Below are 26224 nucleotides of genomic sequence, written 5' to 3'. Positions count from 1 at the left end.
CCGACTTCGACTGTATAGGAAGGGGTAAAGTGACTAGTCAACAGTATATATAATAGACAGTAGCAGCAGCTTACTTGATGAGTGTGTAAGTGTGTGTGTGTGTGCCTGTACGTGTTATGTGTGAGTGAGTGTGTGTGTGTATGTGTTGGAGTGTCAGTGTCAGTGTAAGTATGTGTGAGTGTGTGGGTAGAGTCCAGTGTGTGTGCATAGAGTCAAAAATAATTAGTGAAAAAAGGGTCAATGCAGATAGTCTGGGTAGCTATTTGGTTAACTATTTAGCAGTCTTATGGTTTAGGGGGTAGAAGCTGTTTAGGAGCCTTTTTGTCCTAGACTTAGCGCTGCACATGAAGGGAGGATAAATATTAATACACAAATACATTGTAACTGTACAGTGTCACATCAAATGCAATGCAAGCCAACAATAATATTTTCCAATCAAGTGGTATGTAATGGTGCAGCTGAACATACCTGAAAATTATATTATTCAGGTTCTCCACAGCTGAGGCAAGCTGATTGTGTTGCATGATGCATCCCAGCATATTTTACGTCCTTCAGGTTCTCAATGGTGTTGATGCTTTGCCTCTAGTCATTGCTGAATTCTGTCAGGTAGTTCTGGATGTCCTTCACGTCCCCCAGTGCATTGTGGAGCTGACGCACATCTAGCCACTTGGATTTTTACCCATTCTTCAAGGCAACACTGCTCCAGCTCCTTCAAGTTGGATGGGTTCCGTTGGTGTACAACAATCTTTGTCATACCACAGATTCTTAATTGGATTGAAGTCTGGGCTTTGACTAGGCCATTACAAGACATTTAAATGTTTCCCCTTAAACCACTCGAGTGTTGCTTTAGCAGTATGCTTAGGGTCATTGTCCTGCTGGAAGGTGAACCTCCGTCCCATTCTCAAATCTCTGGAAGACTGAAACAGGTTTCCCTCAAGAATATCCCTGTATTTAGCGCCATCCATCATTCCTTCAATTCTGACCAGTTTCCCAGTCCCTACCGATGAAAAACATCCCCATAGCATGATGCTGCCACCAGCATGCTTCACTGTGGGGATGGTGTTCTCGGGGTGATGAGAGGTGTTGGGTTTGCGCCAGACATAGCAGCTTCCTTGATGGCAAAAAATCTCAATTTTTGTCTCATCTGACCAGAGTACCTTCATCCATATGTTTGTCTCCCACTTGGCTTTTGGCGAACACCAAACGAGTTTGCTTATTTTTTTCTTTAAGCAATGGCTTTTCTACTGGCCACGCTTCCGTAAAGCCCAGCTCTGTGGAGTGTACGGCTTAAAGTGGTCCTATGGACAGATACTCCAATCTCCGCTGTGGAGCTTTGCAGCTCCTTCAGGGTTATGTTTGGTCTCTTTGTTGCCTCTCTGATTAATGTCCTCCTTGCCTGGTCTGTTAGTTTTGGTGGGCGGCTCTCTCTTGGCAGGTTTGTTGTGGTGCCATATTCTTTCCATTTTTTAATAATGGTTTTAAATGGTGCTCTGTGGGATGTTCAAAGTTTCTGATATTTTTTTATAACCCAACCCTGATCTGTACTTCTCCAAAACCTTGTCCCTGACCTCTTTGGAGAGCTCCTTGTTCTTCATAGTGCCGCTTGTGTCACACCCTGGCTCTGGGGACTCTTACAGTGAGGGAAAAAAGTATTTGATCCCCTGCTGATGTTGTACGTTTGCCCACTGACAAAGAAATGATCAGTCTATAATTTTAATGGTAGGTTTATTTGAACAGTGAGAGACAGAATAACACCAAAAAAATCCAGAAAAACACATGTCAAAAACGTTATAAATTGATTAGCATTTTAATGAGGGAACTAAGTATTTGACCCCCTCTCAATCAGAAAGATTTCTGGCTCCCAGGTGTCTTTTATACAGGTAACGAGCTGAGATTAGGAGCACACTCTTAAAGGGAGTGCTCCTAATCGCAGCTTGTTACCTGTATAAAAGGCACCTGTCCACAGAAGCAATCAATCAATCAGATTCCAAACTCTCCACCATGGCCAAGACCAAAGAGCTCTCCAAGGATGTCAGGGACAAGATTGTAGACCTACGCAAGGCTGGAATGGGCTACAAGACCATCGCCAAGCAGCTTGGTGAGAAGGTGACAACAGTTGGTGCGATTATTTGCAAATGGAGAAACACAAAAGAACTGTCAATCTCCCTTGGCCTGGGGCTCCATGCAAGATCTCACCTCGTGGAGTTGCAATGATCCTGAGAACGGTGAGGAATCAGCCCAGAACTACACTGGAGGATCTTGTCAATGATCTCAAGGCAGCTGGGACCATAGTCACCAAGAAAACAATTGGTAACACACTACGCCGTGAAGGACTGAAATCCTGCAGCGCCCGCAAGGTCCCCCTGCTCAAGAAAGCACATATACAGGGCCGTCTGAAGTTTGCCAATGAACATCTGAATGATTCAGAGGAGAACTGGGTGAAAGTGTTGTGGTCAGATGAGAGCAAAATCGAGCTCTTTGGCATCAACTCAACTCGCCGTGTTTGGAAGAGGAGGAATGCTGCCTATGACCCCAAGAACACCATCCCCACCGTCAAACATGGAGGTGGAAACATTATGCTTTGGGGGTGTTTTTCTGCTAAGGGGACAGGACAACTTCACCATATCAAAGAGACGATGGACGGGGACATGTACCGTCAAATCTTGGGTGAGAACCTCCTTCCCTCAGCAGTGGCATTGAAAATGGGTCGTGGATGGGTATTCCAGCATGACAATGACCCAAAACACACGGCCAAGGCAACAAAGGAGTGGCTCAAGAAGAAGCACATTAAGGTCCTGGAGTGGCCTAGCCAGTCTCCAGACCTTAATCCCATAAAAAATCTGTGGAGGGAGCTGAAGGTTCGAGTTGCCAAACGTCAGCCTCAAAACCTTAATGACTTGGAGAAGATATGCAAAGAGGAGTAGAACAAAATCCCTCCTGAGATGTGTGCAAACCTGGTGGCCAACTACAAGAAACGTCTGACCTCTGTGATTGCCAACAAGGGTTTTGCCACCAAGTACTAAGTCATGTTTGGCAGAGGGGTCAAATACTTATTTCCCTCATTAAAATGCAAATCAATTTATAACATTTTTGACATGCGTTTTTCTGGATTTTTTTGTTGTTATTCTGTCTCTCACTGTTCAAATAAACCTACCATTAAAATTATAGACTGATCATGTCTTTGTCAGTGGGAAAACGTACAAAATCAGCAGGGGATCAAATACTTTTTTCCCTCACTGTATATGTTGAGCCAGGGTGTGGATTTTCTATGTTTTGGTTTTCTATGTTTTTGGTTCTAGTTCGTTTTGATCTATGTTGGCCAGGGTGGTTCCCAATCAGAGGCAGCTGTAGCTCGTTGTCTCTGATTGGGGATCATACTTAGGCAGCCTGTTTGGCACTAGTATTTTGTGGGATCTTGTTCCGTAAGGTTTTGTGTAGAACCTAGGACTTCACGTATCGTTTCGTTTGTTGTTTTGTTCATGTTGTTAAGTACACAATAAAGTATGTTCGCCTATCACGCCGCGCCTTGGTCCGCTTCTGTCGACGATCGTGACAGCTTGCTTGGTGGTGCCCCTTGCTTAGTGGTGTTGCAGACTCTGGGGTCTTTCAGAACAGGTGTATATATACTGAGATCATGTGAGAGATCATGTGACACTTAGATTGCACACAGGTGGACTTTATTTAACTAATTATGTGACTTCTGAAGGTAATTGGCTGCACCAGATCTTATTTAGGGGCTTCATATCAAAGGGGGTGAATACATATGCACGGACCACTTTTCCGTTATTGATTTTTTAGAATTTTTTGGAACAAATTTATTTTGTGTATGTCCATTACATGAAATCCAAATAAAATTCAATTTAAGTTACAGGTTGTAATGCAACAAAATAGGAAAAACGCCAAGGGGGATGAATACTTTTGCAAGGCACGATATGGCTCCATACAGTATCCATACAGAATCCAGGATCCACCTCCCAGAGCTCCTGCTCTCCTTGCTTGCAAATCACTGCCAAAAGTCTGAGCGCGTGAAAGTGAAATGCGTATATGTACTGTGACGTCACGAGAGGCTACACAGCTTTCAGCGGGATTGCTCAAGTAGTGCAAGGAGCCCAGGTTCAATCAAAACAAGGATTTTATTAAAGGTCTTGGGAAACTAACGAAATTATAACACAATTCTGTTCTCTTGTGGCTCTTTAAGGGTTAACAGTTCCGGGATGTCTCTTCCACATCCAAAAGCATAACTCTCACTCGCTCAAATAACTTTTCCCCAGTCTTACTGTATTCCACGTTGCAGCTAGTGGCCAACCCAGCAAAACGTCCTTCCAAATGTCCCACACGTATTTCCACAGGTGCATATATCCAAAGGTGAGTATTTCCCAAAGGTAAGTATCTCCAAATCCTTATATTCCTCATGGAAGTGGACGTGCAGCACTCTTGTCCTCCAGAGAGCCCAGGTTGGAGACCGTGTCTCTTCACTTCTCAAACCTTCAGCTCATCAGCTCCTCATTTGTTTCAGCTGCGTGGGAAGATTGGCCATACAGGGGTGGAGTTCCCGACCATACCAGCAGATGGAGCCATAGCTGTCTGGGTTTGCAGCCACCTCAGGGGGATGTAACGTCCCTCCAGGACACAGCCTCTCGTGACATCACACATCCCCCTCCTCGGGACCGACGTCCTCGTCGGGGTAAAGGCAGCGAAGAAGGCATCACGCCGGGAGAGGGCGTCCGCATTGCCGTGGTGCTTGCCAGACTGCTCTCTCTTCAACTCCTCCAACTCTAGGACCAGGGACTCAGCCTCCTGTTGTCTCTCCTTGAGTTTCTTACTGAACGCATCAGCCTTGGTTTTAGCAGAGTTTAGCTTCTGTTGAGCAGCTTTCAGTTCCTTCTCTCTCTCTGCCTCCGCATTCTTCATCTTGTTCTCCAACACCTTGTACTTCTCCTCTGCCTTCTTCTGGACCTCCTTACTACTGCGCAGGGTCTCCTCACACTCCTCGATGGTCCTGCGCAGCCTCTCCAGCTCCTCCTGTTGCTTATGGAAGGAGCTCTGTTGGAGTTTAGCCTGGAGGATATCTAACTCTTCTGTCTTCATGTCTAACTGTTGCTTTAACAAACGATACCTCTCAGCGGTCCCCTTCAGACCAGACAGTTCTTTGTCCAGATTCTGTAGCTCCGTCTCTGTGTCGGTCTGGGCACCTGCCATCCCTATCAGAGCCCGGGCGGGAGTGAGTAACTCAGAGGATTGCACCGGAGCCTTCCCAGGATGAGTCTTGCCTCTCCGTTTCCGAGGTACTCGGGTTATCCTCTCCTGAGACTCTCTCCAGAGTGGGTAAAAGGCTGGGCAGTCTCGTCCAATTAGGACAGGGACGGGGAGGGAATCAACCACCCCCGCCGTCGTGTGTATGGTTCCCCGTGTGCTGGTCATTGTAAGTTCAGTAATGGGGTATTCTCTGGTGTCCCCATGGACACAGGAAACTGGGAGGACTTTCCCCGGGGTCAGACACGTTGGGCCCACCAAATCCTTACGCACCAGGGTGGCCCGGCTACCAGAATCCAGTAAGGCTTCCACATCATGGTGATTCACAGTTACCGGGCAGGTGGGGGGTCGATCTGGGCCGCCATCTACGACTCCCAAGAGCGAGGCAAAACGGTGTGTGGGTGCTGAGCTGGAGGACTCCGCAGTGGGCATAGGTTCATCGGCTGGTTTCCCACACTGCCAGGAGATATGTCCCATCTCCCCACACCGGTAACACTGTCGAGTTTCCCCCCTCCTGGTGTACTCTTCTTGGACCCGCCTGGTTTCTGGCTCCCCCTGGAGCCGGGATAAGTCCTGACGTGGCTGGGTTCGAGACCTTGGGGTCCTTTGGACGGGTTCTTCCCATTTGTGGTGGGGCCGCACTCCTGGGGTCTTTTCGGGAAGCATTCAGCATCTCCGCTGTGGCCTGGTACTTTTCCACAGCTTCCACGGTCAGATCAGCCGTGGTCAAGGCCTGTTGACTGATGAACCGTTTTGCCTCATAAGGCAGGGCGCGTAGGTAACGATCCACCACAACGGCCTCCACCACCGCCGCTGCTGTATTCCTCTGCGGATCCAGCCATTTCCTTGCGATTCGGACAAGTTCATGCATCTGCGCCCGAGGAGGTTGGTCTGGTTGGAAGGTCCAGCTGTGAAAGCGCTGGGCCATACCAAACTTTGTGAGTCCATATCTGCTGAGGATCTCAGACTTCAGGGCATCATAGTCAGTAACCTGGTCAGGGCCCAGGTCCCGGACAGCATTCAGCGCTTCCCCGGTTAGAAAGGGGGCTAACAGACCAACCCACTGTTGCTTGGGCCAGGCTTCCCTAGTGGCCGTGGCCTCAAATGCATGCAGGTATGCCTCAATGTCATCGGTAGCTCCCATCTTAGATATAAAGTCACTTGCCTTTATTGGGCGGGTATTTTGGACCACCCTCTGTCTCTGCAACTGCAATTCCTCTGCCTTCAGAAGGTTGGCTTTCTTTTGCTCCTCCAAGAGAGCCACGTTTGTTTGCATCTGGGCTTGCTGGCCAGCAACAAGGGCTTTCAATATGTCCTCCATTTCAGTCGGCGGGGAGCCTACGGCCAACTTGGAAAACTGGGTGATCAAACCTTCGGTATCCTCCTCCGACATGCACTATTAACGCTTGAGCGTGCCCGTATTCTCCACCATCTGTGACGTCACGAGAGGCTACACAGCTTTCAGCGGGATTGCTCAAGTAGTGCAAGGAGCCCAGGTTCAATCAAAACAAGGATTTTATTAAAGGTCTTGGGAAACTAACGAAATTATAACACAATTCTGTTCTCTTGTGGCTCTTTAAGGGTTAACAGTTCCGGGATGTCTCTTCCACATCCAAAAGCATAACTCTCACTCGCTCAAATAACTTTTCCCCAGTCTTACTGTATTCCACGTTGCAGCTAGTGGCCAACCCAGCAAAACGTCCTTCCAAATGTCCCACACGTATTTCCACAGGTGCATATATCCAAAGGTGAGTATTTCCCAAAGGTAAGTATCTCCAAATCCTTATATTCCTCATGGAAGTGGACGTGCAGCACTCTTGTCCTCCAGAGAGCCCAGGTTGGAGACCGTGTCTCTTCACTTCTCAAACCTTCAGCTCATCAGCTCCTCATTTGTTTCAGCTGCGTGGGAAGATTGGCCATACAGGGGTGGAGTTCCCGACCATACCAGCAGATGGAGCCATAGCTGTCTGGGTTTGCAGCCACCTCAGGGGGATGTAACGTCCCTCCAGGACACAGCCTCTCGTGACATCACAGTACAAATGCAATTATTGCCCAAAATTGTTTTGTGTTCACAACTCATCAGTTACACGCTTGAGAATGTGTTTACAACTACAGATTATTCTTTCATGTTCACAATTGTTGGGTTCTAACTGTAAAGAAAAGGCCATATCTCAGACTGGCTAATAAAAAGAAAAGATTAAGATGGGCAGTCTGAGAAATGGCTTTTTCTTTGCAACTCTGCTTAGAAGGGCAGCATCCCGAAGTCGCCTCTTCACTGTTGATGTTGAGACTGGTGTTTTGCGGGTAATATTTAATGAAGCTGCCAGTTGAGGACCTGTGAGGCGCCTGTTTCTCAAACTAGACACTCTAATGTATTTGTCCTCTTGCTCAGTTGTGCACCGGGGCCTCCCAGTCCTCTTTCTATTCTGGTTAGAGCCAGTTTGCGCTGTTCTGTGAAGGGAGTAGTACACAGCGTTGTACGAGGTCTTCCGTTTCTTGGCAATTTCTCGCATGGAATAGCCTTCATTTCTCAGAACAAGAATAGACTGACGAGTTTCAGAAGAAAGTTATTTGTTTCTGGCCATTTTGAGCCTGTAATCGAACCCACAATTGCTGATGCTCCAGATACTCAACTAGTCACAAGAAGGCCAGTTGTATTGTTGCTTTAATCAGCACAACAGTTTTCAGCTGTGCTAACATAATTGCAAAAGGGTTTTCTAATGATCAATTAGCCTTTTAAAATGATAAACTTGGATTAGCAAACACAATGTGCCATTGGAACACAGGACTGATGGTTGCTGATAATGGGCTTCTGTACGCCTATGTAGATATTTCATAAAAAATCAGCAAATCCAGCTACAATAGCCATATACAACATGAACAATGTCTATACTGTATTTCTGATCAATTTGATGTTATTTTAATGGACAAAGAAAAAGTTTTTCTTTCGAAAACAATAATTTCTACATGACCCCAAACTTTTGAACGGTGGTGTATATGTTCTGTGTCAATGAATGGTGAAGAGGAACTGTGTAAAAAATGAGAAAATAGTCTGTTGAGTAGTTTTAAAAGGCTAATCGATTCCAATGTGTTTTAGGTTACCAACCGGTTCTGGCACCGTGGCACCAGAGCCAGACCGAGGCTCCTGCGGTTCCAATCATGCGAGGGGAAAACGAATAGCTATATTTGCTAAGCTATCCATCTGGTTGATAAAGTTGATAAAAATACCATTAGCTAGCTTGAAACTGCTGGAGGAAGTCAGGTAACGTTATCTAACTCCCACCAGCAGTCTGAGTTCACCACCTTAGCTAGCTAAGTGGACTGTAGCTAGGTTTCTAGAAAATAACAACTATATGTTTGCTAGCTATAATACTGACTATTGTGAACACTTTTTGTCAAACCACTTCGTTCCCCTGCCTGTTTATTGATGCACTGGTGAACTGAAAAAGTTGGCAAAAAAAATGCCCCTCTTGATTTCACTGCAAATAGGCTATGTTGTTTTTGTATAATTTGGCTGAATAGGCTTGTGCACATTTACATTAGTGTTTCAGTTAACTAAGTTACTGACTGACTAGGCTAATTCTTATTAATGTTTTTGTGTTGTTTCATTTCAGATGAAGAGGGAGTTCACTAGAAAAGCAGCATGCAGACAGACCAGGGCCCGTATTCACAAAGCTTCCCAGAGTAGGAGTACTGATTTAGAATCAGTTTTGCCTTTTATATCACAATGAATATGATTACATTGACAAGGGGGAGCTGGTCCTAGATCACTATTCCTATTCTCAAGACGCTTTGTGAATACGGGCCCGGGAAGAAATCTGTTGCCCAATACCTTGCACAACAGTCTTTTACCACAGGACCATAGAGGTATGTCAGCCAATTTCTATGAACTGAATATTTGTATGTGAATTTCAATATATCAATGACTAACACAAAGGTTGAATTGCTCAACAACATGTGCAATGAACATGGCTTTGATGATGAAAGGTACATCATGCATTTATTGTCATCTCCCTATCAGGCCACTACATGCTGTGACATGGGCTTGGATGGTGACACACATCTTCTTCAAGCTTCCTGACTGAATACTGGGGTCTTCAGTGGTTCCGGAAGCAAGGGCCTTAGGAGTACAGCAACAGTCTCTCTGTCTCGCAGCCATTCTGTCAACATGTATTGTATGTAACCACTCAAATTCATACAAACTGCTACGGATGCAAGCACCGACTTATATTCACTTTGTCCCATTCTTTAATCTTGTCTGGGATATATATTTTAGTTGAGACACCTGTACGATATACACTGAACAAAAATATAAACGCACCATGCAACAATTGATCATGCTGAAACATGAGGTGATGGCAGCGGATGAATGGCATGACAATGGGCCTCAGGATCTCGTCACGGTATCTCTGTGCATTCATTGTCCATAGCTTATGCCTGCCCATACCATAACCCCACCACCACCACCATGGGGCGCTCCGTTCACAACGTTGACATCAGTAGACCACTCACCCACATGACCCCATACACGCTGCTTGCCATCTACCCGGTACAGTTGAAACCGGGATTCATCCTTCTCCAGCATGCCAGTGGCCATCGAAGGTGAGCATTTGCCCACTGAAGTCGGTTACGACGCCGATCTGCAGTCAGGTCAAGACCCTGGTGAGGACAACGAGCACGCAGATGAGCTTCCCTGAGACCAATCATAGACGTCTATGTTTGGTTCAGATTTAGTCCGGTCTGGACCAGCCTTAATAAAGGTCCAAACATAGACATCTATAAATTACTTATTTTCACCTTTCATTCAGAACTGAAAATGAACATGATTTCAAAGTCCGGAAAATACATATTTTTCAACGTCCGGAAAAAAATGCCTTTTCAACGTCCTGGAAAATATGTATTTTAAACATACAGAAAATACCCTTTCACCTTTCATTCAGAACCTAAATTCAACCTAAATTCAACGTCTGGAAAATACATTTTGTAGACGTCTTTTCAACGTCATTTTGCTTACTGGGACTATTCTTGTTTTGCAGGGGCCGTTCCTGCTTTCCCTTTGACACCATTGCCACCTAGAGGTGAGGAATAATGTGTTTGTTTAGTGGTTGCAGTAGTTCACAGGGACATAAGAGGATAATATCAGAGCTATTTCCATGCCAGGTCTGGGCTATAGGGAGAACACAAGGCCCTCTTCTGTGACTCCGTCTGGACCTGAACTCTTGAAGACAAGTAGCTCGGATATTCATAAGTACACCTCTCCAAATTCGTCCAACTGAACAATGATTTTTTCCCCCCTTTGTCACTGAACAAATATTTGCATAATAGCTCTCCCCTGTAACGTTCGTATTAGGGCAAATTGAATAATATCACACACACACACACACAAGTGCACGCTGCTACACACTCCAGTGACTGAACTTGGTGAACCAGGGGAAGGAAATGTTTAATTACACCGGCTACATACTTCATGCTCTAATGACCTACCCTTCATTGAAACACTCCCTATTGAATGACAGTACAGGATTAAAGAACCATTCATTTTCTGAGTGTAGATATTTAATACCTAATCATAAGTACATATGCCAAGGAATGTCATGCCACCAGAGTCTTTTGAAGAAGCCTTAGATTTACCCAAATGTGTTTATCTATCAGCAGATGCAGGATGTCTCTGTATAGGACACGGACATTGCCTACTGCTGGAAAGAGTTTGAAACTATTTTGAACTGCAATGGGATAAGCATGTGGTAAGGTCTTTGATCTAAGATAATACTTTTTCAACAATACCAATGTATCCTTGCAACACTCACATACAGTGGGGAGAACAAGTATTTGATACACTGCCGATTTTGCAGGTTTTCCTACTTACAAAGCATGTAGAGGTCTGTAATTTTTATCATAGGTACACTTCAACTGTGAGAGACAGAATCTAAAACAAAAATCCAGAAAATCACATTGTATGATTTTTAAGTAATTAATTTGCATTTTATTGCATGACATAAGTATTTGATCACCTACCAACCAGTAAGAATTCCGGCTCTCACAGACCTGTTAGTTTTTCTTTAAGAAGCCCTCCTGTTCTCCACTCATTACATGTATTAACTGCACCTGTTTGAACTCGTTACCTGTGTGACGACCCTCCCACTCTGTCTGCCGTATTCTCTCTTTGCTCTTGTTTCCTTATTAGGATGTCGGTGGGCGGAGTTGGGGGGGTCGTCAGCTACATGGGAAACACCTGGGCCGGGTGTGTCCCAGGATAAATGGACCTCTTCCACATTTATTGGGGAGACTCTCTCCAGGCAGATACTTTGATCTTGGTTGTGATATTTTTGAGGCTTTTTTGGGTTGGTTGCTTTGGCACTTTTCAACACTTTTCCATATTACATTTATGCATGCAAACACTCACGTACACTACTGATTACTGATTACACACACCATTGTTATTTGATTTAGTTTACTTTAATTAATAAATATATACTTTGAGTACTCCTTGTCTCCACGTGTCTCCCTTTTGTTACGAACTTGAGCCGGTTCGTGACAAGTGGGGGCTCGTCTGGGATTTTGAACTGGTTGTGTTTGGGAGAACGTGGAGTTAATGTCCAATTCTGTAGGGTTTTTCTTTGTAAATTTTGTTAGTTTGTTTGAGTTTGATAGGCCAGTATTGGTTGCCTGTGGGTTTTGTACTGCGTTGGAGAGAGTACATTGGTTAGTTTCCAGTCCCTGCCCAGCCTGGAAACTCTTGCTCTACTCGCTGTTGGGACATCGGTCTGAGGTGAGTACAATTGGCTGTGTACCTCAGTGGGAGATTGGGTAGGGTAGTGACATTTGCTACCCGGAGCTATAGCTTTTTCCCCTGATAGGCTTAGTGACGTGTTTGTTTTGGGATACGTTGGGCATGGTTAAATGTTTGTTATTTTTGTGTGGTGTCAGTGGACTGAGCAGTTGTCTCGGGGGCACATCCGTGGCTTGGGGAAATCTACCAGCGTGCTGGGGGGTTTAATTCCTTGCCAGCGGGCTACAGTGCGTAATTACCCACCGCAAATCTGCACGAAGACTAGGGTTGAGTTATTGTAGGTTTTGGGGAAGCTCCATATCCCAGCTCTTTTCTGTGGTGCTCGGTGTGATTGTATTTCTCTTGTGTCTGGTGTGCTCAGCAGAGGGGTTGAGCAAGATTATTATGATCTATATATATTTAATTTTTTTTTCCCTGATCATGGCGTCTAATGTAGACGAGTTCATTCGCTTTCCATCAGAAGAACTGTTAGAATTATGTACTAAAGAACAGCTGTTGAAGGTTGCTGAACACTACAAGGTTGAAATTAGTGATAAACGTCTAAAAATTCTATTAGGTTAATATTGAAGGCCAATTTGATGGAGAGTGGTATTCTGGATGTTACCACTGGGGCAGCCTCTGATGAGGACACGTTGTCTCCCCGATATGTTACAATGACCGTTCCATCGGTTAGTCATAGTAGTCTTCTTTTTGAACAGCAGAAAGAACTGCTTCTGTTACAGCTAGGGCATGATCGTGTAAAATATGAAAGGGAATTGGAATTTAAACAGGATATGGAGCGTGCTAAAATCAAGCTGCAACAAGAGCGACTAGAGTTGGTTAGGGAAGGAAAGCTCTCAGGGGAGAGTTTGCTCTGGGAAGGTGACCCAGAGTTACCTAGGGGTCGTTCCTCTTTTGGTCGTAATCCAGAGACATTTGATGTTGTAGGGAATTTACGGTTGTTGCCCCAGTTTAATGAAAAGGACCCGGAGACATTCTTTCCGTTGTTTGAGCGTGTTGCTGACGCTAGGAGTTGGCCTGATTCTGATCGCACTTTGATGTTGCAGTGTGTGCTGACTGGTAAAGCGCAAGAAGCATATTCAGCTCTTAGCGTAGCAGACAGTGTTAGTTATGAGAAGGTTAAAACGGCTGTGTTACAGAGTTACGAATTGGTCCCTGAGGCTTACCGCCAACGATTTAGAACTTTAAAAAGGGATGATCAGCAGACTCATGTTGAGTTTGCGCGAATATTATCTTCACAGTTCAATCGCTGGTGTTCTGCCTCTGCAGTTATGACTTTCCAAGGGCTGTGTGATCTGATTATGTTAGAACAATTTAAGGACACAATCCCTGATCGTATAGCGACGTACATTAACGAACGAAAAATAAAGACTGTTGCTGAAGCTGCGGTTTTGGCAGATGAATATGTGTTGACTCACAAAAATGTTTTTGCAGAACCCCGTATTCGGAGTGAGTGGGGGCGTTCGCAGAGATTTGGGCCTCGCTCGCCGAGATACTTCGGTTCCCGGGCAGAGTTTCATTCAAATAGGGTTGAGCCTGATACCCGTGGTAAAACTGACGTTGGTCAAGAGTGTCACTACTGTCAAGAATTAGGTCATTGGAAAAATGAATGTCCGATTCTTAGATCTAGGGGTAAATTCAGTACAGGTGCTTATGGTAAATCGAGGCCTGCAGCGTTAGCCGCGCCTGTTCCACATCAGTTCACTCATGACGCATTGTCTCCTGCCCGGAGCCAGGTGAAGGGTTATATTGATCCCGACTATTTACCTTTCGTTACGGAGGGTTTTGTGTCTATGGTAGGAAGTAAGAACCTAGTGCCAGTAAAGATCCTAAGAGACACAGGTGCCTCTGAATCATTTGTGTTGGAGTCTGTGTTACCCTTCTCTGCGGAGACTGATTCGGGGAATAGTGTTCTAATCAGGGGAATAGGTTTGAACACTCTGTCAGTTCCATTGCATAAACTGATGTTGGATTGTGGACTGGTGAAAGGTGAGGTTGTTGTGGGGGTGCGTCCTTCATTGCCTATTGAGGGTATTGACGTGATCCTTGGAAATAACTTGGCTGGGGAGCGTGTGTGGCCTATCGTGTCTCCATCTTTAGTGGTTTCCACTAAGCCGTCAATTGTAGGGATTCCTGATGAGAGGGCGCAGAATTTCCCAGAGGTGTTTTCTGCGTGTGCAGTGACGCGTTCTATGATCCATGACGACCTGGTCACGGAGCTGGCTAACGAGAATACCATAAAGAAGTCTGTTACTGTTTTCCCTGTTATCCCGTTATCTGTATCCCGCTCCGATTTAATCGAGGCGCAACGGACAGACCCTACATTAGAAGAGTTGCGGGACCAAATTGTGTCTGTGGAACAGTTGGGAGATGTCGCACAGGGCTATTTTCTCCAAGAGGAGGTCCTGATGAGAAAGTGGATGTCTCATGGTAGTTGTTTTCTGGGGGAGGCGATTAGTCAGGTTGTGGTACCAGTTAAGCTTCGTGAGTTGGTGCTGACAACTTCTCACAACGACGTTGCTGGGCATATGGGTGTGAGAAAAACCTACAATCGCATATTACGACATTTCTTTTGGCCAAGATTAAAGAGGGATGTTTCTGATTTCATCAAAACTTGTCACACCTGTCAATTAACTGGTAAACCTAATCAAGCTATTAAGCCGGTACCACTGTTCCCTATTCCTGTACTCAGTAACCCTTTTGAGTATCTGATTATTGACTGTGTTGGTCCTCTGCCTCGTTCCAGAAAGGGTAGTAATTATTTGTTGACTGTGATGTGTCAGACCACTAGGTTTCCTGCTGCCTATCCTCTCAGGTCTATCACGACTAAGTCTGTGTTAAAAGCTTTGACTCAGTTTTTCTCACTGTTTGGAATCCCTAAGGTCATTCAAAGTGATGAAGGATCTAATTTCACCTCTAATCTCTTTGGACAGGTTCTCCAACAACTCCATATTAAACACAACTTGGCTAGCGCTTATCATGCCCAAAGTCAAGGAGCACTGGAACGTTTCCATCAAAAGCTTAAGTCTTTGTTGAGATCTTATTGTACTGAGATGGATAAGGATTGGGAGGAGGGGTTGCCTTGGTTACTGTTAGCTGCTAGGGAGGTTTCACAGGAGAGCACAGGTTTTAGCCCAAATGACCTAGTGTTTGGACATAGGGTGCGTGGGCTTTTATCTGTTCTCCAGGATGACTGGAAGTCTCCCGAGCCTCCTCAGTCCCTGTTATCATATGTGTGTGATTTTCGGCGACGCTTGTATGCCGCTGGTGAAATGGCTAAAGAGAAGCTATCATCTTCACAGGACAGGATGAAGAGCATATATGATCGGCGAGCTGAGCCTCGTCACTTTAGTCCAGGTGATCAGGTTCTGGCTCTGCTGCCAATTGTTGGTTCTCCTTTTCAAGCCAAGTTTCAAGGTCCATATACAGTGGTGCGCCAGGACACTGAGCAAAATTATCTAGTTGCCACTCCAGAACGGAGGAAAGCACATCAACTGTGCCATATAAATTTGTTAAAACCCTATTATGCACGTTCCTCTGAGACTGAACAGGGGGAGTCTACAGAGGACGGTAAGGCTGTTCTTTTGGCTGATACTGTTTATTCCCTGGATTCTGGTCATGCTAGGTCTGTGCAGGAGCAGGAAGATGTTTCTGGTCCCGACGATTGCATACTGCAGGGTAGATTGAAGAATTCAGAGACACTGGAGATTTTAGATAGTCTTCTTACTCATCTACCTGTTGATGGGCGGAAAGAGATGGTGGGTCTGATTCGGAGATTTCCAGGGGTGTTTTCTGATACACCAACACGTACAAACTTAATAGAACATGATATTGACATTGGAGATGCTGACCCCATTCGTCAACGGTTCTATAGAGTTTCTTCAGAGAAACTGCGTTGTCTGGATGCTGAGGTCAGGTACATGCTGGAGAGTAAAATAGCAGAGCCTTCTTTCTCCAGTTGGGCTTCTCCCTGTATCTTGGTCAGTAAATCGGATGGAACAAACAGATTTTGTACGGACTACCGTAAGGTAAACGATGTCACTAAGCCGGATTCATTTCCTCTTCCTCGGATGGAGGACTGCGTTGATCAAGTCGGCGCAGCTAAGTTTGTGAGCAAATTTGACCTGTTAAAGGGCTATTGGCAGGTGCCACTGACGAGTAGGGCACGTGAAATCTCTGCCTTTATTACACCTTTTGGTCTGTACTCGTATTCGGTTATGAGTTTCGGGCTGCGTAATGCGCCTGCAACTTTTCAGCGACTTATGAACAGGGTTGTCTCTGGTCTGGCCGGGTGCGCTGTTTATCTGGACGATGTAGTGATATATGCAGATACTTGGGAGGAACATCTGTCCCGTATTCAAGCCTTGTTCGAACGTCTGGCTGCGGGTCGTCTCACGATAAATTTGGCTAAATGTGAGTTTGCTCAGGCGACTGTGACATACCTTGGAAAGGTGGTTGGGCAGGGTGAAGTGCGTCCTGTTCGGGCTAAAGTGGTAGCTATTGATGCTTTTCCACTACCAACTACTAAAAAGGAACTGATGCGTTTCTTGGGAATGATTGGGTATTATCGTGGTTTTTGTAGGAACTTCTCTACTGTGGTCGCTCCCTTGACAGATTTGCTGAAAGCTAAGGCTGGTACGTTGGGCCGGGGTCCTTGTTGGTCCCCGGTCTTATGGGGGGGGGTGTGACGACCCTCCCACTCTGTCTGCCGTATTCTCTCTTTGCTCTTGTTTCCTTATTAGGATGTCGGTGGGCGGAGTTGGGGGGGTCGTCAGCTACATGGGAAACACCTGGGCCGGGTGTGTCCCAGGATAAATGGACCTCTTCCACATTTATTGGGGAGACTCTCTCCAGGCAGATACTTTGATCTTGGTTGTGATATTTTTGAGGCTTTTTTGGGTTGGTTGCTTTGGCACTTTTCAACACTTTTCCATATTACATTTATGCATGCAAACACTCACGTACACTACTGATTACTGATTACACACACCATTGTTATTTGATTTAGTTTACTTTAATTAATAAATATATACTTTGAGTACTCCTTGTCTCCACGTGTCTCCCTTTTGTTACGAACTTGAGCCGGTTCGTGACACCTGTATAAAAGACACCTGTCCACACACTCAATCAAACAGACTCCAACCTCTCCACAATGGCCAAGACCAGAGAGCTGTGCAAGGACATCAGGGATAAAATTGAAGACCTGCACAAGGCTGGGATGGGCTACAGGACAATAGGCAAGCAGCTTGGTGAGAAGGCAACAACTGCTGGCGCAATTATTAGAAAATGGAAGAAGTTCAAGATGATGGTCAATCACCCTCAGTCTGGGGCTCCATGCAAGATCTCACCTTGTGGGGCATCAATGATCATGAGGAAGGTGAGGGATCAGCCCAGAACTACACGGCAGGACCTGTTCAATGACCTGAAGATAGCTGGGACCACAGTCTCAAAGAAAACCATTAGTAACACACTACACCGTCATGGATTAAAATCCTGCAGCGCACGCAAGGTCCCCCTGCTCAAGCCAGCGCATGTCCAGGCCCATCTGAAGTTTGCCAATGACCATCTGGATGATCCAGAGGAGGAATGGGAGAAGGTAATGTGGTCTGATGAGACAAAAATATAGCTTTTTGGTCTAACACACACCGTGTTTGGAGGAAGAAGAAGGATGAATACAACCCCAAGAACACCATCCGAACCGTGAAGCATGGAGGTGGAAACATCATTCTTTGGGGATGCTTTTCTGCAAAGGGGACAGGACGACTGCACCATATTGAGGGGAGGATGGATGGGGTCATGTATCGCAAGATCTTGGCCAACAACCTCCTTCCCTCAGTAAGAGCATTGAAGATGTGTCGTGGCTGGGTCTTCCAGCATGACAACGACCCGAAACACACAGCCAGGGCAACTAAGGAGTGGCTCCGTAAGAAGCATCTCAAGGTCCTGGAGTGGCCTAGCCAGTCTCCAGACCTGAACCCAATAGAAAATCTTTGGAGGGAGCTGAAAGTCCGTATTGCCCAGCGACAGCCTCGAAACCTGAAGGATCTGGAGAAGGTCTGTATGGAGGAGTGGGCCAAAATCCCTGCTGCAGTGTGTGCAAACCTGGTCAAGACCTACAGGAAACGTATGATCTCTGTAATTGCAAACAAATGTTTCTGTACCAAATATTAAGTTCTGCTTTTCTGATGTATCAAATACTTATGTCATGCAATAAAATGCAAATTAATTACTTTAAAATCATACAATGTGATTTTCTGGTTTTTTGTTTTAGATTCCGTCTCTCACAGTTGAAGTGTACCTATGATAAAAATTACAGACCTCTACATGCTTTGTAAGTAGGAAAACCTGCAAAATCGGCAGTGTATCAAATACTTGTTCTCCCTACTGTATCTATCTATCTATCTATCTATCTATCTATCTATCTATCTATCTATCTATCTATCTATCTATCTATCTATCTATCTATCTATCTATCTATCTATCTATCTATCTATCTATCTATCTATCTATCTATCTATCTATCTATCTATCTATCTATCTATCTATCTATCTATCTATCTATCTATCTATCTATCTATCTATCTATCTATCTATCTATCTATCTATCTATCTATCTATCTATCTACTCACTCACTCACTCACTCACTCACTCACTCACTCACTCACTCACACACACACACACACACACACACACACACACACACACACACACACACACACACACACAAAGGCTGTTTACACAGCCACCCTGAGAACCCAATTCAGATTTTTGCTTTTCATATCTGTTATTTTTTCTAATTGTCCACTCTCAGTTTTATATGTGACCCATATCAGATTTGCACATTCACACTTATGTAGCCTCTGAGGTGTAGCACACAGATGCAATGCTCATTTCTTGTCACTGTTACTTAACATTTTGGGGCAGTTGTCAGAGTCATGTCATGGCAGGTCATGTGCAAAAAAAAACACACCTCAGAGCATAAAAATCAGATGTGAGCATCCAGACTAAGAATGCATTTGGAGCATCAGAATTGTATCAGGATTGAGATCCGCATATGGATGTGTTATAAAACTGAACTCAAAAGATAGATATTTACACATTAGGAAAAAGACCAGTTAGGTAACAGATCTGAATTAGGCTGCCTGTGTAAACACAGCCATAAAGGCCCCTAGTTGAGTCACAGCAGTGACCAACATCATGTGACTGCTCCCTGTGGTTGTTCGATCTCCCCACTGCTCGTGCCCAGTCATTCTCCACTATACCCTTACTTCTATAGTTAACCGAGAAGCGTGCAGACTTCAGATATGTGCAGGATGAGGTATTACTACCTGCTGTCTGCAGTAACCTCAGATCAACCCAATCTGTCCCAGGAAACAAAAGTGTAAAATTGTATTTTGCTAAGAGCTACTGGGCTAAAAGCCTATACTTAAATGATTTTTAGGTACACCAGATACCAAAATAGCCTATTTTGTCCATAGATTGAGCCAAATTAGAGACCACAGAAAGCCATGAAATACAATTGTGTGTGGCCATGCTTGGGGTTTAAAAGAAGTACATTGATGACCCCTTGCGTCAGTCAGAGGTACTAAATCACCAGAGATTGACAGGGCAATGGGCATAGAGTGAGGTACAGAATAGACTTGTGTAGCCTACAAATAAAATAAAACCAGTATGGTTAATATGTATATTTATTCAGGTCCCTTCCCAGGGGCTCACCTTTTCTCAGATAAATTCCACTTTACTACCAGTTTGAGATTACATGCAGGACCTTCATGGATTTGTAGTTTTGCATGATGTCTACTTTGATGCTAATTAGCATTTTCGAATCTGAGCGTAAATAGAGCCGAATATAGTGATAAAAGTCACCTTGTCCGAGAGAGATTTAAACACAGCCCTTATTTTAAGTGTTTCTAAAATCCCCTATGGGAAACATGTATGGTGGAAAAACGATTGGAACCATTTCCTTGTTATGACACCTCCACTGTGGTGCTCTATTCTCCATTCATCACATACAGTGGGGAGAACAAGTATTTGATACACTGCCGATTTTGCAGGTTTTCCTACTTACAAAGCATGTAGAGGTCTGTAATTTTTATCATAGGTACACTTCAACTGTGAGAGACGGAATCTAAAACAAAAATCCAGAAAATCACATTGTATGATTTTTAAGTAATTGATTTGCATTTTATTGCATGACATAAGTATTTGATCACCTACCAACCAGTAAGAATTCTGGCTCTCACAGACCTGTTCATTTTTCTTTAAGAAGCCCTCCTGTTCTCCACTCATTACCTGTATTAACTGCACCTGTTTGAACTCGTTACCTATATAAAAGACACCTGTCCACACACTCAATCAAACAGACTCCAACCTCTCCACAATGGCCAAGACCAGAGAGCTGTGTAAGGACATCTGGGATAAAATTGTAGACCTGCACAAGGCTGGGATGGGCTACAGGACAATAGGCAAGCAGCTTAGTGAGAAGGCAACAACTGTTGGAGCAATTATTAGAAAATGGAAGAAGTTCAAGATGACGGTCAATCACCCTCGGTCTGGGGCTCCATGCAAGATCTCACCTCGTGGGGCATCAATGATCATGAGGAAGGTGAGGGATCAGCCCAGAACTACACGGCAGGACCTGGTCAATGACCTGAAGAGAGCTGGGACCACATTCTTAAAGAAAACCATTAGTAACACACTACGCCGTCATGGATTAAAATCCTGCAGCGCACGCAAGGTCCCCCTGCTCAAGCCAGCGCATGTCCAGGCCCGTCTGAAGTTTGCCAATGACCATCTGGATGATCCAGAGGATGAATGGGAGAAGGTCATGTGGTCTGATGAGACAAAAATAGAGCTTTTTGGTCTAAACTCCACTCGCCGTGTTTGGAGGAAGAAGAAGGATGAGTACAACCCCAAGAACACCATCCCAACCGTGAAGCATGGAGGTGGAAACATCATTCTTTGGGGATGCTTTTCTGCAAAGGGGACAGGACAACTGCACCGTATTGAGGGGAGGATGGATGGGGCCATGTATCGCGAGATCTTTCCCTCAGTAAGAGCATTGAAGATGGGTCGTGGCTGGGTCTTCCAGCATGACAACGACCCGAAACACACAGCTAGGGCAACTAAAGAGTGGCTCCGTAAGAATCATCTCAAGGTCCTAGAGTGGCCTAGCCAGTCTCCAGACCTGAACCCAATAGAAAATCTTTGGAGGGAGCTGAAAGTCTGTATTGCCCAGCGACAGCCCCGAAACCTGAAGGATCTGGAGAAGGTCTGTATGGAGGAGTGGGCCAAAATCCCTGCTGCAGTGTGTGCAAACCTGGTCAAGACCTACAGGAAACGTATGATCTCTGTAATTGCAAACAAAGGTTTCTGTACCAAATATTAAGTTCTGCTTTTCTGATGTATCAAATACTTATGTCATGCAATAAAATGCAAATTAATTACTTAAAAATCATACAATGTGAGTTTCTGGATTTTTGTTTTAGATTCCGTCTCTCACAGTTGAAGTGTACCTATGATAGAAATTACAGACCTCTACATGCTTTGTAAGTAGGAAAACCTGCAAAATCGGCAGTGTATCAAATACTTGTTCTCCCCACTGTACATTTGCCAGAGTAGCCTGTTCTCTGGGCAGCCGAACGAGTAGAGTAGAGCAGAGACTGTGTGTAAAGTAGAGAATTGTGTGTGAAGTAGAGAATCCCGCATGTGCGCAGAAGCTTCTGATTTTTAACTATCAGGAAGAGACTTCCAGAGAATTCGGAACCGCAGCCCACTCCGTAAAATAAAACTCCTATCCTCTACCCAAGCCCCTTCTGTACGGCATTTTCCAAGGTCTACAGTTATTGGATAGGTGTGAGAACTTGCCCTTTTACTTTTAGATCTATGATGATGGACCACCAAGAAGTACCTAGGGATAGGTGCTTAAGTTAGTTTTGAGCATGAGCATAGGAACTTCACACTGTTACACATAGGTTCAAATAAATAATATAAGAATAGATACAGTATGTAATGTACAAATACTCTTACTAAATTGATATGCAATGCAACACAATTAACATAATAAATAAATGTATTTTTTATTTGGGGGTCTTCTATGGAAATCTTTCTAGAAGTGCCCGCAGCAGGGATCTTTTGGTGTCTCACGATGAGAGACTGAACAGCTTGCTGAACCTGAAAGTTAAATCAATATTTAGTTCTAAAATGTCTGTATCCATCTATAATACCCACCATGATAAAGACAAAGATACTACTACTGCTAATATTGCTACTATTACATCTGCCACTAATACTAATACTTCTGGTAGAAATAATGTTTAAGTAATGGTTATGTAATTACCCTGTCGGCCAGTTCTGTAGCAGTTAGGTGATCCCATTTCCTACGATCCTAGCCTAAGTAAGTGCAGAACTTCACAGGAAAACCACCTTACACAGGAGCAATGTGTACATGGAATCTGTCATAGACCCATCGGAAAGATCCTTAATGAAAACAAAACATTATTTCAACATCTTCATGTGAGACTGTTTGAAATTGTATGTATTAACGTGTAAAGTCGTGGTCAAAAGTTTTGAGAATGACACAAGTATTGGTCTTCACAAAGTTCGCTGCTTCAGTGTTATGAGATATTTTTGTCAGATGTTACTATGGTATACTGAATTATAATTACAAGCATTCCATAAGTGTCAAAGGCTTTTATTGACAATTACATTAAGTTTATGCAAAGAGTCAATATTTGCAGAGTCAAGACCTCTGCAATCCGCCCTGGCATGCTGTCAATTAACTTCTGGGCCACATCCTGACTGATGGCAGCCCATTCTTGCATAATCAATGCTTTGAGTTTGTCAGAATATGTGTGATTTTGTTTGGCCACCCGCCTCTTGAGGATCGACCACAAGTTCTCAATGGGATTAAGGTCTGGGGAGTTTCCTGGCCATGGACCCAAAATGTAGATGTTTTGTTCCCCGAGCCACTTAGTTATCACTTTTGCCTTAGGGCAAGGTGCTCCATCATGCTGGAAAAGGCATTGGTCGTCACCAAACTGTTCTTGGATGGTTGGGAGAAGTTGCTCTCGGAGGATGTGTTGGTACCATTCTTTATTCATGGCTGTGTTCTTAGGCAAAAATGTGAGTGAGTCCACTCCCTTGGCTGAGAAGCAACCCCACACATGAATGGTCTCAGGATGCTTTACTGTTGGCATGACACAGGACTGATGGTAGCGCTCACCTTGTCTTCTCCGGACAAGGTGTTTTCCGGATGCCCCAAACAATCGGAAAGGGGATTCATTAGAGAAAATGACTTTACCCCAGTCCTCAGCAGTCCAATCCCTGTACCTTTTGCAGAATATCAGTCTGTCCCTGATGTTTTTCCTGGAGAGAAGTGGCTTCTTTGCTGCCCTTCTTGACATCAGGCCATCCTCCAAAAGTCTTCGCCTCACTGTGCGTGCAGATGCACTCACACCTGCCTGCTGCCATTCCCGGCAAGCTCTGCACTGGTGGTGCCACGATCCCGCAGCTGAATCAACTTTAGGAGATGGTCCTGGCGCTTGCTGGACTTTATTGGGCGCCCTGACACCTTCTTCACAACAATTTAACCTCTCTCCTTGAAGTTCTTGATGATCCGGTAAATGGTTGATTTAGGTGCAATCTTACTAGCAGCAATATCCTTGCCTGTGAAGCCCTTTTTGTGCAAAGCAATGATGACGGCATGTGTTTCCTTGCAGGTAACCATGGTTAACAGAGGAAGAACAATGATTTCAAGCACCACCCTCCTTTTAAAGCTTCCAGTCTGTTATTCTAACTCAATCAGCATGACAGAGTGATCTTCAGCCTTGTCCTCGTCAACACTCTCACCTGTGTTAACGAGATAATCACTGACATGATGGCAGCTGGTCCTTTTGTGGCAGGGCTGAAATGCAGTGGAAAAGTTTTTTGGGGATTAAGTTCATTTTCATGGCAAAGAGGGACTTTGCAATTAATTGCAATTCATCTGATCACTCTTCATGAAATTCTGGAGTATATGCAAATTGCCATCATCAAAACTGAGGCAGCAGACTTTGTGAAAATTAGTATTTGTGTCATTCTCAAAACTTTTGACCACGACTGTATTATATCAAATGGTTATTAATCAAACTTACTCTAGGTTCCAAGGGATCGGAATACTCTTCTGACATTTTGTGTAAAGATGGGAATGATGGGTTGGAATACAAAATGTGCATCAATTAATACGATTCTTAAGATGCAGAAAATGCCATTTGATCCACAACTGTGGAGAAAAATGTGGGGAGCATCCCAACAATCTAAAGTGGCTTTCTATACTTACTGTATCTCCTTCATCTGTACAGATGTGGAAGAATAGGAGTGGTGAAAGATTGGTGAAGGCATCCACCATATTGCTTTAATCCATCCTGTGTTTTTAAACTAGTGGAGATGAAGGAGAAGAGGAAGCAAATTTAGACTATTGTGTAGGGAAAAATAACTTACAACTTGAGAGTCAATGACGACCTGTGCGAAACCCTGACGACCTCCTGAGTGGTGCAGTGGTCTAAGGCACTGCATCGCAGTGCTAACTGTGCCACTAGAGATCCTGGTTCGAATCCAGGCTCTGTCGCAGCCGGCCGCGACCGGGAGACTCATGGGCGGCGCACAATTGGCCCAGCGTCGTCTAGGGTAGGGGAGGGAATGGGCGGCAGGGATGTAGCTCAGTTGATAGAGCATGGCGTTTGCAACGCCAGGGTTGTGGGTTCGATTCCCACGGGGGGCCAGTATAAAAAAAAATATGTAATCACTAACTGTAAGTCGCTCTGGATAAGAGCGTCTGCTAAATGACTAAAATGTAAATGTAAATGTAAACTTGACCCAAAGCAGGGGGTAGTTCTTGTCACTGAATAGTGCCTCACGCACCCCACCTAGTGGCCACCTTTTAAGGCCTTTACACACTCCTCCTGAGGCCCGTGGATCACACTAAACACCTCCAGGAGCAGCTTGAACCCGGAAACAGAGACAACAACATCATATTCTAAATTTTTGCCATTTTGTTCTATATTTTATGGGTTACTTTTCTGAAAATAATAGGTGCAACATTTATGCATATTAAACACTGACTAATAAGACCAGACCAGCACTTTGGATTTATCTGGAATTTTGAAAATGATGTAGTCTGCAACAGAGTGGCAGGTCGTTCCCTTCAGAATGAAGACTTTAGCCAGGAAGTAATAGTGGTCAATGGGAATCACTCTGTGACAATAAACTCTAAAGGCAGGGAATTTTATCTGGGATCTTCTCCAAACCATGGACCCCATAACCTAATGCAAGTGAAAGTGTGAGATGGTCAAGAGAAAAACCAACAAATGTAATATCAAGAGAACACGACACGAAGGTTCGGTTGGAGCATGGAGCATTGAGCTGACTGGTAAGACCATCAAGTAACAGCATTCAAACTAAGCCAATGCCAAGACAAATACTCACCATGTCACTCCCACAGTGTGGCCAAGGTTTTTTTGGCTCCACCCCACAGGTTGTTGGAATAGGCCTCCTGCAGTTTGTTCTTCCGCTTATGGACATGCAAGTAGAGGATGGAGAGGCTGTCACGGATCCCCCCGGTACTGCTGCTCATTCCATTCACCAGCTCCGGAGGTCTACGTCACTGGTCTTCTAGGCGTCACTGACCTGGATCATTACCACCAACCCCTGACTGTCTTGTCTCATTACGCACACCTGGTTCCCATTTCACCTTATTAGTATGTGTATATATGTGCCCTCTGTACCCCATTGTCCTTGTCGATTATTGTCCCATGTCTGTTAGTCTAGTGAGTACCGTGTATTGTGCTCTTGTTATTACGGGTCTCATCCCGTGTATTGTTTAGAGGTTTACACCTCGCTCTTCTGTTTGGGTTACATCCCTGTGATATATAAATTATATACGTGTTTGTTTTGGGCTTCGTCCCTGTCGTTTTTCATGACGTACCTTGTGTTGGGTGGAGTAATAAAAAACCCTAATATGTATTCTTGCACCTGTCTTCTAATCATAATACAACGTGACAGAATAATTGACCTAGCAAAATGGAGACAGCAGGAAAGTCCGAGCTGGTGACCATCGTAGTGACAGTCCAGCATCACAAGGACTGTCTCTCCAGACTCGGCAGCGCCATGGACAGCGTGCTGGCAACCATCCTACGTTTGGA

The 26224-nt window shown here is 44.6% G+C and overlaps 1 pseudogene; it reads right to left on the bottom strand.

The window, feature by feature from the left end:
- The window catches only part of LOC123482480, a 38702-nt pseudogene that overhangs the window by 2870 nt on the left and 9608 nt on the right, over window positions 1–26224 (bottom strand).

Source organism: Coregonus clupeaformis, chromosome 34 (assembly GCF_020615455.1).
Source record: "Coregonus clupeaformis isolate EN_2021a chromosome 34, ASM2061545v1, whole genome shotgun sequence".
NCBI classification, from domain to species: Eukaryota; Metazoa; Chordata; class Actinopteri; order Salmoniformes; family Salmonidae; genus Coregonus; species Coregonus clupeaformis.
Note: the sequence above shows the minus strand (reverse complement) of the source record. Positions and strands in the feature narration are given on the sequence as shown.